At 42.4% G+C, this 15,066-nt stretch overlaps 1 long non-coding RNA gene across 1 annotated transcript; it reads right to left on the minus strand.

Moving 5' to 3' along the window:
* Positions 1–861: 861 nt before the first annotated feature.
* LOC103105164 (uncharacterized) lies at positions 862–13,530 on the minus strand. The gene is made up of 4 exons (XR_460426.3): positions 11,779–13,530; positions 11,288–11,401; positions 3,923–3,973; positions 862–3,228 (listed from the first exon to the last, which is right to left on the minus strand). It is a non-coding gene; the product is annotated as an uncharacterized LOC103105164 (long non-coding RNA).
* Between the last annotated feature and the right edge of the window lie 1,536 nt (positions 13,531–15,066).

The following is a 15,066-nucleotide window of genomic DNA, read 5'->3' on the forward strand; positions in this document are numbered from 1 at the left end:
TGGAGCCTGACAAAGAGGAAGAGACAGACAGAAAAGAAAAAAGACGTAGAGACTGATTGAATGAATGCAAATATGGAGGTGAAGGGTGGGGGGATTCGTGTCCGCAGCGGGCCATATGGATAGGAGTGTAAATGAGTGCTGGCCGGCGTGTACCTTGCATGTGCGTTTGTGTGGAGCTGTGCGCATATGTATTTGTGTGTGCTCCTGCCGTAGGGGGCATGACTGGAGGAAGCTCAGCCCATTTTATTCTGAGGTTAACAGGGGTTGCATATCACCCCCGGAGAGCGCGCGCACGCACACAAGCGCGCGCGTACACACACGCACACACACACACACACACACACACACATATACACGGAGTCTTGCATAAAATTAAGCCTCTGTGTGGTGGAAAGGCAGCCAAGCAAACCATTAAGAAAGGTCAACAATATTATCAGCTCCTAATCCAATTAGTTACTGTTTATCCCGATTCTGGCTCGTTCTATTGGGGAGGAGTAGGAGGCAGAGACCGAGGCTGGGAAGTGGGAGTGGGGACTAGGGAATGGGGAATATGTACAGAGGAGGGCTCTGAGGCACGAGAGGAAGCCAAGTCCCCGCGATGATCTGAGAGTGTTAATCTTACTCCCGCTCCCCCTCCCCCGTGATATTAATTCTACCTTACTTGTGATAACACAAACCCTTCCCCTTGCCCCCCACCTAATATTGATCTTACCTTTCCCCTTCCTTGAAAATTCTTATGCCTTTCGCTTTAACAATGATCAAGCAAGCAAGCAGCTTTAGAATTGAACACCATGCATGGAGATGGGTCAGGATGGGGGTAGTAGCATGTGCCTGGAGGGATGGGGTGATGAAATCGAGGAGAAGGAAAGGGGGAGCTCCCACCACTAGAGACCTTTAACAACCTTTCTCTTTCTCTCCCTCTCTCAGCTCCCTAAGAAGCTGGAGTGGAGCTAGCTGAAAGACAGCTCCGGGAGGTTGGGGGCTGCGGCCACAGGTTACCTTGGGAGGGGAGAGGCAGAGGAGGAGATGTTGGTAAATGGGCTATTAGTCCTGGAAGCCACTTCATTAATCCTACAGAACAAAGCTGTCCTTCATTTTCTGTTCCCCTTTTCTCTCCCCCACATCATCCTGTCCTGTCCTTCTGGAAGCATTAGCTGGGATCTGGTCTTCCCTCCCTTCTGGACATGGGGAGAGGAGCTGGGGGAGGGAGACAAAGAAGTCACCCTGAAACAAGCCATGGGGGAAGATATAGGGGAAGCTCCACCTTTCCTGAGATACAGGACTCCAGGAAATGGGAATACCTGAAGCCCAAAGGATCCCCAACCAAAGATTCCTTTTTGTGTCAATCCATGCTTTTCCGTATTGGATATGTGGCCCTACTTCCCTGACCCCCTCTCTTGACTTACTGAGGAATATAGCAATCACTGAAGAAACAAAGGTGGTTAGGCCAGGTCAGTGAGGGAATAAGGGAGCTTAAACTCGAGTCTTCATAACCAAAGGTAGAAACAGTCTTGGATAAAGCAGGCATAGTTGGGGAGGGAGTGCCGAAGTCCATTATTCCTTCCTGACCTGAGCCATGGTTTGTGTTCTCCTGAACTCAGGTGACCTAAGAATGGTTAATTCTAGGACAGTGCGCCATGTTTGCCAGTGCAAGACCATGAATCCATCCCACAACCCTGACTTGGCAAAGCATGTTGTTAAAGCACAGGGCTTCATTCATTCCATAAGAAGTTACCCCAAGGGCTGAGGATCTGTGATGGGGACTGTTTTGTTCCCTGAGATGAGTGGGGAAGACTCAGAGGAGGAAATCCTTCCAGGTCACTTAATCTTTGGCCCCTTGAGGAGTCTAGCTTCCACAGAGAAACTGTAATTACTTTAGAGTCTCAAAGCAGAGTCCCACTGATGCCAACCCCTCCTTCTCCAGAGCTCCCTGAGACACTTGTTGGGACAGTATGAAGCTAAAAGCCCTCAGAGCATCATCTTCCTCTCTTTACTCTTCTCTAAAATCATTATTAATATTGGTATCTAGTAGAATGTAAGTTTCTTGAGACCAAAGACCATTTCCATTTGGACTCTGTATCCTCAATACTTAGGGTAGTTCCTTACTTAGTTCCTTCTACTCCTTACCTGGAGTCAAAGGTTAAATGACGTTTACTGAATTGAGGTGATCCAAACACCATATCACAGGTAGACAGTGAGTATATAGTAACCTATGTTGTTTACAAAGCATTTTTTCTAATCTCATTTTACATTCTCTACACTCCTATGAAATAACTAGGATGGGGTTTTCTTAGATAAGTCAACAGATCTGTACAGATACTCTTTCACCCTACCCTGATCTTACCCATGTCCTCTGGTAAATCCTCCATAGGGGATCAACCCAATGTATTTGGACCTTTCCTCTAGATCACTTAACATAACAAGGACAGAACAGGCAGTCCATTTTATTCCCATTTTCCAAATGAGAAAATTGAAGCTCAAAGAGGTTATTTGATTTGTCCAAGATTACAGAGCCAATGGATGGTAGGTATGGGACTAGTACCCAGGTCTACATTCTAATAAAGTAGTTGACTGTTAATGGTATAGTCAGATAAAAACTAGGAAGTCTCCAAAGAACACTGGAGTCCAAAGATTTGAGTGTGAATAACAGTTATACTCTGCTCACCTGTATGAAATCTCAAAAATCACCATCCCCCTCTGAACCCATTTCTTCCTCTGAAAATGACGATCCCTTTTATTCATGCAACGTCAAGAGAGCTACAAGAAAGCTCTCAGAATGTTAGGTAGACTAGCTGTGATGGGTATTCCAGAGGATATGGGCTAGGGTGACCATACCTGAAGGTTTATATGGCCCCTTTTAACTTTGAGATTCATAATTCTATGAATTCTACATAATTCTACAATCTGCCTGTCTATTCCTAGTTGAATGCATATTCTATTCTACAAGTTACATCCTATTTGCTAAACTGTCCACTGATAGGATTTTTAGCATGCTGAGATGGGGTGCAATCAAGGTCCTTTCTCAGCCCCATTATCCTACATGAACCACTGAACACAGAGACTCAGCCCCCTCCCTACCTTACCCTCTTCTGTCCAACAGAGCACCATAAAGAGTTCCTACAATGGCAACAGGGCAAGAAAATAGAAGAGAGGACAGACATAGGGCTGCAGGCCTCTCTGGTCATCAGTGTTGCTTAGACAGAACTTGAGGGATAGATATGGACAAACCTGCAAAGGGTAGAAAATAGAAATGGAAATCAACATAAGTATTTTTTATTCCAACTCCATCATTTTATGGATAAAAACAAAACAAAACCCAACAGTAATAACAATCCCGAAGTCCAAAACAGCTAAATGAATTGTTCTGTCATATAGATTATAAGTGTTAGAGCTGAGTCAAACTTGGATCCTCAGCCATTATCTGATCATCTGCTTGGTGCCCAGCCATGGACTAGGAGTTGGGGGGTGGTGAAGACAAGAGAACAGATCTAACACCTGGCCCTGGGAAACTCGGGGTTTGTTTGGGGAGGTAGGACTCAGATGTAAAAAGAAAAACTCATAATATAAAGTAATATCCATGTCAGATACCCTATCTGTGTCTGTGTACCCCAATAGAGTATCTACCTGAGTTCACTGGAAGGACATAATATCCCTTTTGGCTCTCATATTCTGTGGGTGCTAGGAGAATTTCTAATTATCTTGGGATTTTGTTTATCTAGGCTTTCTTTGCCTGGATGATGAAAAATTGCTCTAGCAGATTCCCCTAGGGGATGTTCAGGGCTTCAGCATCATTTTGTGATGGTACTCAAACTCAATTCCTCACCCTCACTCCAGGCTGCCTAGCCTTCCTGCTCTGAATTACCGACCATAGCTTTATCCAACTGGAGAGTCACTCCCTTGTACTCTTCAAGGACCCCATTACCTGGGCAGTCTCCTTGGTTCCTGTGTCCTAGGGCTCCTGGAAACCAGACACCTGAGCATTATAAATGAGAAAAGACCATTACTATTGTTCAGAGGACCAAGCAGTACTTTCCCAAACCTCTTGTCCTCTGTCTCTCCCGAGTGAACCACCTTAACTCAGGCTTTCATCACTTTTTTCGTGGAGTCCTGCAAGAACTTGATTTCTGTACCACCAGCATCTCCATCTGGCAATCACAGGATGAAGGTTGGAGGGTCATTTAGTCCAACCCTTTCAGTTTATAGATGAAGTCTCATATTGGACAGGATGCCAGAATTCCCTGATGTACAACTTTGATTGCATCATTCCCTGGCTTAAAAATCTTCAAGGGCCCCCCATTTCTTATTGAATGGCATCCAGCCCCTTGGGCTGATATTAAAGGGCCTCCAGCTTTCCAATTTTGTAACCTACCTTAAACATGTGACTAAGTATCTCATAGGATTTAAAATTGGACAGATCTTAAAGATCATGCAGTCTAACTTAAGATTTTAGATGACAAGACCTGAAAGGCTATGATTTATCTAATGATTAATCTAATTTATCTAATATATAGGTTGACTTCTATAAAGTCTTATTCTCCAAATTGGCCAATGTACTCTATGACTCAAATTCCTATGGATTATTTTTTCTCTATTGAGACTCCAACTGATCTTCCAGAAGGACAGCTAGGTGGGACAACGGATAGGCCCCGAGTCAGAAGACCTGAGTTCAAATCTAGCCTCTGGCTATGTGTCTCTGGGCCAGCCACTTAACTCTGTTGGCCTCAGTTTCCTCATCTGTCAAACGAGCTGGAGAAATAAATGGCAAACCATTTCAGTATTTTTGCCAAGAAAATACCAATTGGAGTTCACAGAAGAATTGGCCATAACTGATATAATTAAACAAGTCTTTCAAAACTCATTATTTTCCTTCTTAACCAGATGTAAATAGGACTTTACATCTTCTCAATTTCCACTTTTGTGCATTGATCAGAGCACTTACCACATTATTCCCTGGCCATCTTGCTATCAGATTTGACTACTGATGAACTTTTTGAATCTTATCATCAGTTTTTTAAAACCCTCACCTTCTGTCTTAGAATACTATGTATTGGTTCCAAGGCAGAAGGGTGATAAGTGCTAGGCAATGGGAGTTAAGTGACTTGCTCAGGTCACATAGCTAGGAAGTGTCTGAGGACAGATTTGAACCTAGGACCTCCCATCTCTAGGCCTGGTTCTCCATCCACTGAGCCACCCAGCTACCCTTTCTCTTTTGAACCTAGGGGCAGCTAGGTAGCACAATGGATAGAATGCTAGGCCTGGAGTCAGGGGGTCCTGGGTTCAAATTTGACCTCAGACATTTTCTAGCTATGTGACCCTTGGCAAGTCACTTGCCTAGCCTTTGCTGTTCTTCTATCTTAGGATGAATACTACTACTAATTTTTAAAAGAACCTTATCACATACCTTATCTCATTTCCCTTTCTCCTTTAACCCCCATCCCCATCAGTTTCAATCTAATCAATACTCCCACTGGAGAAGTCATATGCCAATCAATCCCTCTATGGCTCCACTCACCATCCCTAAGACTTCCCAAACTAAAATATCAAGATATTTCTCCCTGGCCGTTACTCCCTTGTATGTGTTATTTCCCCTTATTAGGACATAAGATCTTTGAGGATAGGGACTGTTGAATTTTTTTTTTAATATCCCCAGCACTTGGCTCATTTGTTGATGTTCAGTTGTTTTCATTCATGTGAGACTTTTCATGGCCCCATTTGGGATTTTCTTGGCAGAAATAGTAGTGTGATTTGCTATTTCCTTCTCCAGCTCATTTTACAGATGAGGAAACTGAGGTCAACAGGAGAAAGAGACTTGCCCACAGTCACATAGCTAGTAAGTGTCTAAGGCCAGATTTGAATTCAGGAAGATTTGATATTCTTGATTCCAGACCTGGCATGCTATCCACTGTGCCACCTAGCTGCTCACTAGGCTAATATTTAATGTGTTTTTTATTCATTCATCATTTTTCATAACAATAGTACTAATGTGGATTTTCTGAGGGCAGAGCCTGTGTCTTACACATTTCTCTTTACCACAGCTTTGGGGAATGCAAGACTTTGCACATAGTAGGTGCATAATAAATATTTTTTAAATGAATGAAAATTTATACTTATGCCATTTATAGCTGTGACAGTATCAGAAACATGAGTTTAATAAATGGAAGCAGGAATAACCATAGACTCTACCCAATTAATGGACCAGAAACTGACTTTGAATGGTGTTCCTCCTCTCCTTATTTAATTAGTTTTCTGGGAGCAGGAGACCCACCTCTTCTGCTTCTTTTAACTTGCAGTACAGCTCCCTGAGGTCTCATTACCTCTTCTTTTCTACTGAAACCTGGTTTTACCCTCTCCTGTATGCCTTGTTGTCACTTACAACCTTCCAATCTATTCTCTTAGAATATAAGTTTCTTGAGGGCAGGGACTAGTTTTCCTTTTTCTTTGTACACCCAGTGCTTAGCACAATCCCTGGCACATAGCAAGCTTGCTTAATAATACTTGTGGCAGAGGCAGTGGGTAGCTCAGTAGATTGATAGCCAGGCCTAGAGATGGGAGGTCCAGAGTTCAAATATGGCCTCAGACACTTCTTAGCTGTGTGACCCTGGGCAAGTCACTTAACCCCCATTGCCTAGCCCTTACCACTCTTCTGTCTTGGAACCAATACACAGTATTGATTCTAAGGTGGAAGGTAAGGATTTTAATAAAATAATAATAATAAATACCTGTGGCCAGGAAGGTTCTCCAAGTGGGAAGGCTTCTCCCCACTGAAGTCTTCCGTCACATACTTAGACCTTCATGGCCAATCATTGCTGAGTGGGGTCAATCTAAAGTTGAACTTTAACAGGAATTTTCAACCTAGACAGTGAGGGAAATTTCTGCATGTGGGGTAGTAATTGGACAATACATAACATTCTGCTAAAAACCAACGGTTTCTCTTTGCAACCAAGTTTGAACATTTCTTGTCTGGGGTTTCAGTTGGTCTGTAATGAGTTGAGGAAGGTCACTAAGTGGGAAGATTAGAGGAACCCACCTGCAGTCAGCCTTCTGTCACAGGCTGGGAGCTCAGCAATGATTGGATGTAAAGGACTAAGTATGTGACTAAGGAACAGATTCCAGCCATGTGATTCTGCATATGTGTGTCCAGATATGCTTTGGGGACTTTTTTGTTTGTTTGAGAGCTCAATATGATGGCCAAAGTGGGAAAAGAAAGGAACAGCTTGGCCATGAGTATCTGGGGCAACGAATGCCAACCTGATGTTGTCAATTCTTTTTGTCTCTTCCATTTGAGGCCCACAGAAAGCTGAGGTACAAAAAGATAAGATATAAAGGATCACATACACCCTTTTCCTTAGGGGAAATTTTATCCATTATTGCTACTCTCTGTGTGGTTTTATGGAAATTGCAAAACTGTAGCAATGGGCTTCTGAAATCATCAAACTATAGATTGTAGTAGCAGCTAGTGACTCAGTGGATAGAGCATTGGGGCTTGGGATCAGGAAGATTTCTCTTTCAGAGTTCAAATCTGGCCTCAAACACTAGCTGTACACAGTGTAAAACCCAGTGGAATTGCTTGTGAGCTATGGGAGGGGGTGGAGGGAGGAGAGGGAAAGAACATGAATCTTGTAACCATGGGAAAATATTCTAAATTAACTAATTAAATAAAAATTAAAAAAAAAAACAAGCAACCCCCCCCCCCAAATAGAGAGTGTATAGGCTAGATAGGGGCTCAGAGGCCAATGCCACTAATTCCTGATTATATTGACAAAGAAACTGAGGTTCATAGAGAGAACAAGACGTGTCCAAGTTAGTGACAACTAAGGAGTGGCATCCAATCTCCTGGCCCCCAGGACAAGGCTTTCTCCAGTCTGGCTATTATGTATGTTGAAGATACTGGAAGAATGAGACCATTAGGAAAGACGGTGGTTCCTGTTACTTGACACAGGAAAGTCCCAATCATTATTCAAGCTCAGGCTGTACACAGACATTGACAGTATCATCTCCATCTGCCCTGCAAATTCAGTCAGAGCTCCAGGTGTTTTTCAGCTAAGGAAATAGCATTCAGTGTTGACCTGATATAGTGACTGAGCTTTGAAACAGGAAGATTGGGGCAGCCTCATGCTAACAGCAGCAACAGCAACAATAACTACTCATCTAAGTAGCATTTGATTAATGTTTTTTCAGTGAGTTAGGAAGATAGATAAATAGATAGATAATATATGGATGGATGATGGAACAGACAGCTGGACAGATAGACAGACAGATAAATAATAGAAGGACAGATGGTTAGGCAGAAAGATGGACAGACATAATAATTAGAGGAATGGGTGACTGAGCAGAAAAAGGGATAGACAAATAATAGATCAACTAATGGATGGTTGGACAGACAGATGGACACTTAAATAATGGATGGTTAGGCAGAAAGATGGGCTGACAGACAGATAATACAGATAATACATAGAAGAATGGGTGGTTTAGCAGACAGACAGGCAGACAAATGGACAGATAATAAATAGATGGACTGATAGATGGTTGGACAGACAGATGGACACTTAAATAACAGAGGGATGGTTGGTTAGGCAGAAAGATGGGAAGACAGATAATAAGTAGAGGAATGGATGGTTGAGCAGATATATGGACAGACAAGCGGTCAGATAGATAAATAGATGGACTGATGAATGGTTGGACAGAAAGATGGACAGGTAGACATATAATAGAGGGATGGATGGTTGGACAGAGGGAAAGATGTATAGACAGATTCATGAGGTTTGGAGGGTAGGGAGCTGGACTTGTGAATTTGTTGGTACAAGGAATTCTTCAGGGGAAAACTCCTTTCAATGCTGACCAGCATCTGCGCTTTGACTATGAGGCACTGAGTGGTTGAAAAACCCATCTAGAGTTATACAGTCAGTTGGGTCAGAGGTGACCTTTGAGCCCAGGTCTTTCTGACTTCTGTGTCAGCTCTATTTCCTCTGCCATGCTGCCTCTCAAATATCAGGCTTTAATATTTCTAATAGCACTGATGATGACTAGTATTCCTATAGAGCTTTAAGGTGCTTTAAGTGCTTTTTGTCTATCATTTCTTTTGATTCTCACAGTAGACTTGTAATGTAGGTGCTATTATTACTCCCATTTTGTAGATTAGGAAACTGAGGCTAGAGGAATTAAGTGCCTTACATATCCTTACATATGATCACATAGTTAGTAAGTGTCTGAGGAAGAAATTGAACTTGAGTCTTCCAGGTTCCATTCTAGTGCTCTATCTTAAGGGCAGTTAGGTGCCATAGTAGATAAAGTACTGGGTCAGTTCAAAGACGACCTCAAACACTATTTACTAACTGTGTGACTCTGGGCAAGTCATCTAACCCTGTTTGCCTCAGTTTCCTCATCTGTAAAATGAGCCAGAGAAGGAAATGACAAATTACTCCAGTGTCTTTGCTTAGAAAACTCCAAATGGGATCAGGAAGAGTTGGACACAGCTGAAAAAACAACTGAATAATATCTACTACATCACCAAGATCCCCAATTTCATTAGTGTGAGTACCTTTTTCACTAGGGCAGTTAGATGTTTCCAAAGAATAGAGCACTGGGCTTGCAGTCTCAAGAAGACTCCTTTTTGAAAGAACTGTGGGAGTAGAAACACAGAAGAAAAACAACTGCTTGGTCACATGAATCAATGGGGATATGATTGGGGATATAGACTCCAAACGACCACCCTAATGCAAATGCTAATACTATGGAAATAGGTCTTGATCAATGACACATGTAAAACCCAGTGGAATTGCTTGTTGGCCACAAGAGGTGGGGGTAGAAGGAGGGGAAGAAAAGAACATGAATCATGTAATCATGGGAAAGTATTCTAAATTAATTAAATAAACTTTAAAAAAATGAAAATATTTCATATTAAAAAACAGAAGACTCCTCTCTGTGAGTTCATACCCAGCCTCAGACACTTACTATGTGTATGACACCAGTCATTTAACCCTGTTTGCCTTGGTTTTTCTCATATGTAAAATCAGTTGGAGAAGGAAATGGCAAACCACTCCAGTATCTTTCCATAAAAAATAACTTCAAATGGGGCCACAGATGCAACTGAAAAATTATTGAAAGAGTAATAAACTCTTTCTCCTAATATATGTGTGTGTGTACAATATATGTGTCTATGTGTATACTATGTATACTATGTATATACTATGTATATACTGCTTCCATGTACAAAGTAAGGGGAATTTTATTAATTTCTTGAATCAGTCAATCAAAAAACCTGGTGACTACTTTTCTGGTGAAGGACCTCATCAAAGTTAATAGACTGAGCTTCATATGACAAGGCTAAGTCTTTATTCAATACCTTTGATGTTACCTCTCAGAATTTGTACTTCAATGGCTTACCTTCAAGAGCCCATAGTCATCTTCACCTAATGATGAAGCATTGGAATAGGACTTTAGTGTAAGTGTTCTATAGTTGGGACTACTGATGTTCAGAAGACTTAAAATATTTTTCCATGGTCAGAAAGCAAGTGACAAAAATGAAATTTGAACCCAGCTCTTCTGAGTTTAAGCCTTTCATTACGCCATGTTATTGTCATCATTGTTTGATCCCTGGTTGTATCCAACTCTTTGACTCTCTGTTTTCTTGACAAAGATACTGGAGTGGTTTGCCATTTCCTTCTCCAGATCATTTTACAGATGAGGAAACTGAGGCAAAGAGGGATAAGTGATTTGCCCATAGTAACCCAGCTATTGTCTGAGGCCAGATTTAAACTCCAGTCTTGATTCTAAGCCTGGCACTCTATCCATAGTGCCACTTAGCTGCCCCCTATACTGCTTCTCATTTTAGGTTAAGGGTAAGGGGTGATGGGTGAGGTTGAGATAAACCTGGGCCAAGGTGACTCCTAGGGACAGAGAGTGGGGATCCCTGCTGATAACTTGGGCATAACTTGGGCTACACAGACATTAGATTGAGCATATCCAATTAGGGACTGAAGGAGGCAGACAGTTATCTAGGAAAAGAAGGAAGGGAGCCTGCCTCATGCTGGTGTGGCTTCGAGGGAGAATAAAATAAGTGTGGAGAGAGAGAAGAGACAGCTAGCTGGTATGTCCTGGTACCCTGCTTACTAGCTAGCATTTATATAGAGTGTTTTGAGGTTTGAAAAATACTGGATCTAGCACTTTACCCACTGTGCTATCTGTTTTCAAGCCAATTTCAAATAAGGGCATCAAAGTACAGAGGAAAGAGAACTAACCAGTTCTAGACTCAGAGGTACTGGGATCAAATCTTCCCACCATCACTTACCTTGGATAAGTCACTTAGCCTCTTGGAACCTCAGTTTTTTCACTTGAGAGACTTGGACTGTATATCCCAAAGTCATTTCCTTCCTTAAATCCTCTGAGAGACTCAGTTATATTCCTAAAATGGGATATAAGAAGGTAGATTAAGGCCATGTTTGTGGAGGACCTCATATGCCAGGCCAAGAAGTTTAGGTTTTAGTCAGTAGGCAACAGGGAGCCATTGGTGGTGTTTGAATAGTGAAATGATATTATTAAAGCTGTGCATTCGGGAGATCACTCTGGCAGCCTGTACAGGAAGGGGCCTAGAAAATGAGAGAGTTCATCTAGATGCCTCTAAGGCCCTTTGGCTTTGTATCTTGGACCAGAGCAAGAGTAGAATGATGGTCTAACCCAAACCCTAGGGGCCGATAAGATACTTGGGAGAAGCTGGGAGAGTTTCAAGGCATCTGGAGGATTGAGGCTGCCTAAGTAGAAGAGGGAAAGGTCTGTACTCACCAAAATCCCTAGAGCATCCTCACTGCTCAGAAATCCTCCAACTGAATCAGGGGCGAAGAGAAGTGAGGAATGCCTTGCTGGACCTCAAACGAGAAAACGGAAAAATCAGTAGAAGTAAATATAGGGAGAACCTTCGAGTAGATTCTAAGACTGTTGGTCAGAGGGAGCCTGGGACAGCCACTCTGAGGAATTCTCTGCCTCATAGGAGGGATCCTGGAATTGCTGACCAATTCTGAGAGGTTAATCAGGGAGGTTGGTATGGGGCAGTTGGGAGGGGTCAAACACTCTGGACTATATGCAACCTGCAACACTCCTGATTTTTGCCTGGGAAAGTTCCATTTGGTTCTAGGATAGGTGTATAGATGAGTGTGCACAAAGATACTTGTGCATGAAGGAGATTTAAGTGGATAATAACAATAATAGCTATGATTAATATAGTGCCTACTATGTGCCATGTATGGTGCTAAGTGTTTTCCAAATATTATCTTATTTGATCCTCACAACAATCTTGGGAACTGTTTTCATCCTTATTTTACAGATGAGGAAACTGAGGCAATCTGGTACCCAAGTTTACACAGCTATTAAGTGTCTGGGGCTAGATTTGAGTTCAGGCTTTCCTGACTCCAGGGTCAGTGCTCTATCCACTGTACCACCTACAAAGATAATAAATGAATGCTTACCTGAAGGAGGACCTCTCTGCCACAGTTCTAGTGGTTCAGCTGCCAACGTTCAAACCCTTGCTTGGTGGCAGCCATGCTAAGATGTTCTCATGTTCTGGCAGCTGTCTACAGGGATCAGGAGCCAAGACTTGCATCCTACCCCTTCGATGCTCTCACACCCTCTCCACCCACCACTGCCCCTTCTCTTTTAATTCTCCCACTCTTAGATTCTCTCCATGAATCACAGAAAAGGAATGGAGTTTCCCAAGCTGAAAAAGTCCAGAACTGGTATTTCCTGCCTGCCTCCTATCCCCAAAACACACACACACACACACACACACACACACACACACACACACACACACAAACACACACACAGAACTGGAAACCTCAACAAACCTCCTCTTCTTCATGGCTTCTGTATTAGTGCCTTAGCAACACCATACATCCTGTTCCACTCAGCCCCTTCTTTAAGCCCATAGGAGGTTCCCCAAATCCCTAATTTGTTTTAGTTACACTCAATTCTCCCCACCATTCCAACCTCTGGCATGAAGGCCAGATGGTCCCAAATAAATTATTCATAAAATAACCCTGGCCCTGAAAAGAGGTATGGGACTTTTGGAATGCTACCTGAGCAGGGTATCTTTCTTTTTAGGAAAAAGACTTGTTTCGGGGGAGAAGGCAGGAGAGGACACTCTAGTTTTGTTCACCTCCATTTTGAGAATTTTTCTGTTAGGAAACTGGTGACTTTTTAATAAAAGGTTCTTTTTTAGGAGAGTTTGTAAATAGGTTTCCATTGGGATGGTAGGGAAGAATTACAATACTCTTTAAACATTATCACTCATGATATAACTTCCTCTTTGGGATTTGAACTGAAAGGCTCAGGCAGGGGAGATAATCCTTCTCTCTTTTCTTTTATAGATCTGACTGTGACACTCTTCAGCTCAAGAAACTTCATTGGCTCCCTACTGCCTGTAAGATAAAATACAAAGTGTTTTGGCTTATTCTCTATCCCCATGCCCTTGCCTTTTTGCATGGGTTGTTCCCCCCCACCCCCACCCCAACCTATACCATCATACTTGTGATGATCTTCCTTCTCTTGGAATCCTTAATTCTCTTCCAGGATCAATTCAGGCGCCACCTTCTCCAGAAAACCTTTTCTGATCCTGCCCTCCCTCCCATTGGTGCTTTCGCATCATAGATCCCAGATATCTTTGTATTTAGTTATTATATATTTTATATTTACTAAATATGTATACATTGTATCCCACCTATACAATGTAATTGCCCTGAGGGAGGAACTATTTTCTTTCAATTTCTGTCTACAAGTCCCTGCCACAGCATATAGTGATCAATAAATGTTATTGATTAATTGAGTAAATAGTGGATTTGTTTGGATAATTCTGGTCACCCCACCTAAAGACAAATAGGTAAATATATATTCCTGTGTACATACATGCTGATCCACACATCCTGCTAAATACACGTGCCACAATGTCTGGCACAAAGTAAATGTTTAATAAACATTTTTGATTGCTCAGTTAACTGAATTGGACCCATCACTAAAGTTATGCTCAGGGTCTTTCTACTACAACAGGAAGGAAGAGAAATTCCAAGAGTAAGGAGCTCTTCCTGTCTGATTGGGGCCACACTTTGTCTTTGGTTGGTCTCCTTGATTCAGTCTTCTGGGCATTTTCTCTCTCTGTGGCCCAGGGTAGCCCCATTCCCTGTCCTTCCACCTTTTTCTTCCCCTTCTACTCCTCTTCCCCCAGTAATCCGTACTGAGCTGAAATGGGCAATAGAGGTGGTGATGGTGGAGGGGCACAGCTGACTTCAGGGCTGAGATTGGAGTGTTTCAGGCCTGGAAGACTTTAGATCTTCATTCTTGATCTGCAAAAGCTCCTGTAGGGAATTATTTCATGCTGTTACTTTTCACAGGTGCTTCTAGGTGGAAACAAAAATATGAGTATGTGTGTTTTATCATTGCGTTCTTGTGCTCTACTCTATCACAGAGCCAAGCTTACATCACCTCCCTCCTCCTATGTTCAAGAATCTTCCATGATCAAGGGCAGTTAAATAGCACAGTGGATAAAGAGCCAGGCTAAAAGTCTCAAAGACCTGGGTTCAAATCATATCTCAGACACTTCTTATCTGTGTGAATCTGAGCAAATCACTTGACCTCAATTGCCTAGCCCTACCCCCCTTCTGTCTTAGAACTGAAACTAAGAAGGTAAGGATTTAAAAAAAAGAATCTTCCATGGTCCTCTCCTGGCATCCAAGGGCCTCTACATCCTGGTCTCAACCTCCTCTCCCAGCCTTATCTTTCATTGTTCCCCATTCCTGAAATTGTCCTCCCCTCATCTTTTCTGCTCCCATCAAATCTCAGACATGTAAAATCCCTAAGTTCCTACTGGCCAAACAGAAAAAGCCCCTGGTGATTGCTCCCTCCTCTGAGTGCTGCCTTTCCTCTCCAACAAGATGGGAAGTTTAATAGCAACAGGATCGGTTTCAAACACATCTCTTTATTCTCCATATAACTGGGCAAATGTTCAATGCTGAATGTGGATGTTCAGTCACTATATCTAACAAATATAATCACATTGAGATATAAGAGACATGTGTCTGGCAA

The sequence above is a fragment of the Monodelphis domestica genome, chromosome 1 (genome assembly GCF_027887165.1).
Source record: "Monodelphis domestica isolate mMonDom1 chromosome 1, mMonDom1.pri, whole genome shotgun sequence".
NCBI classification, from domain to species: domain Eukaryota; kingdom Metazoa; phylum Chordata; class Mammalia; order Didelphimorphia; family Didelphidae; genus Monodelphis; species Monodelphis domestica.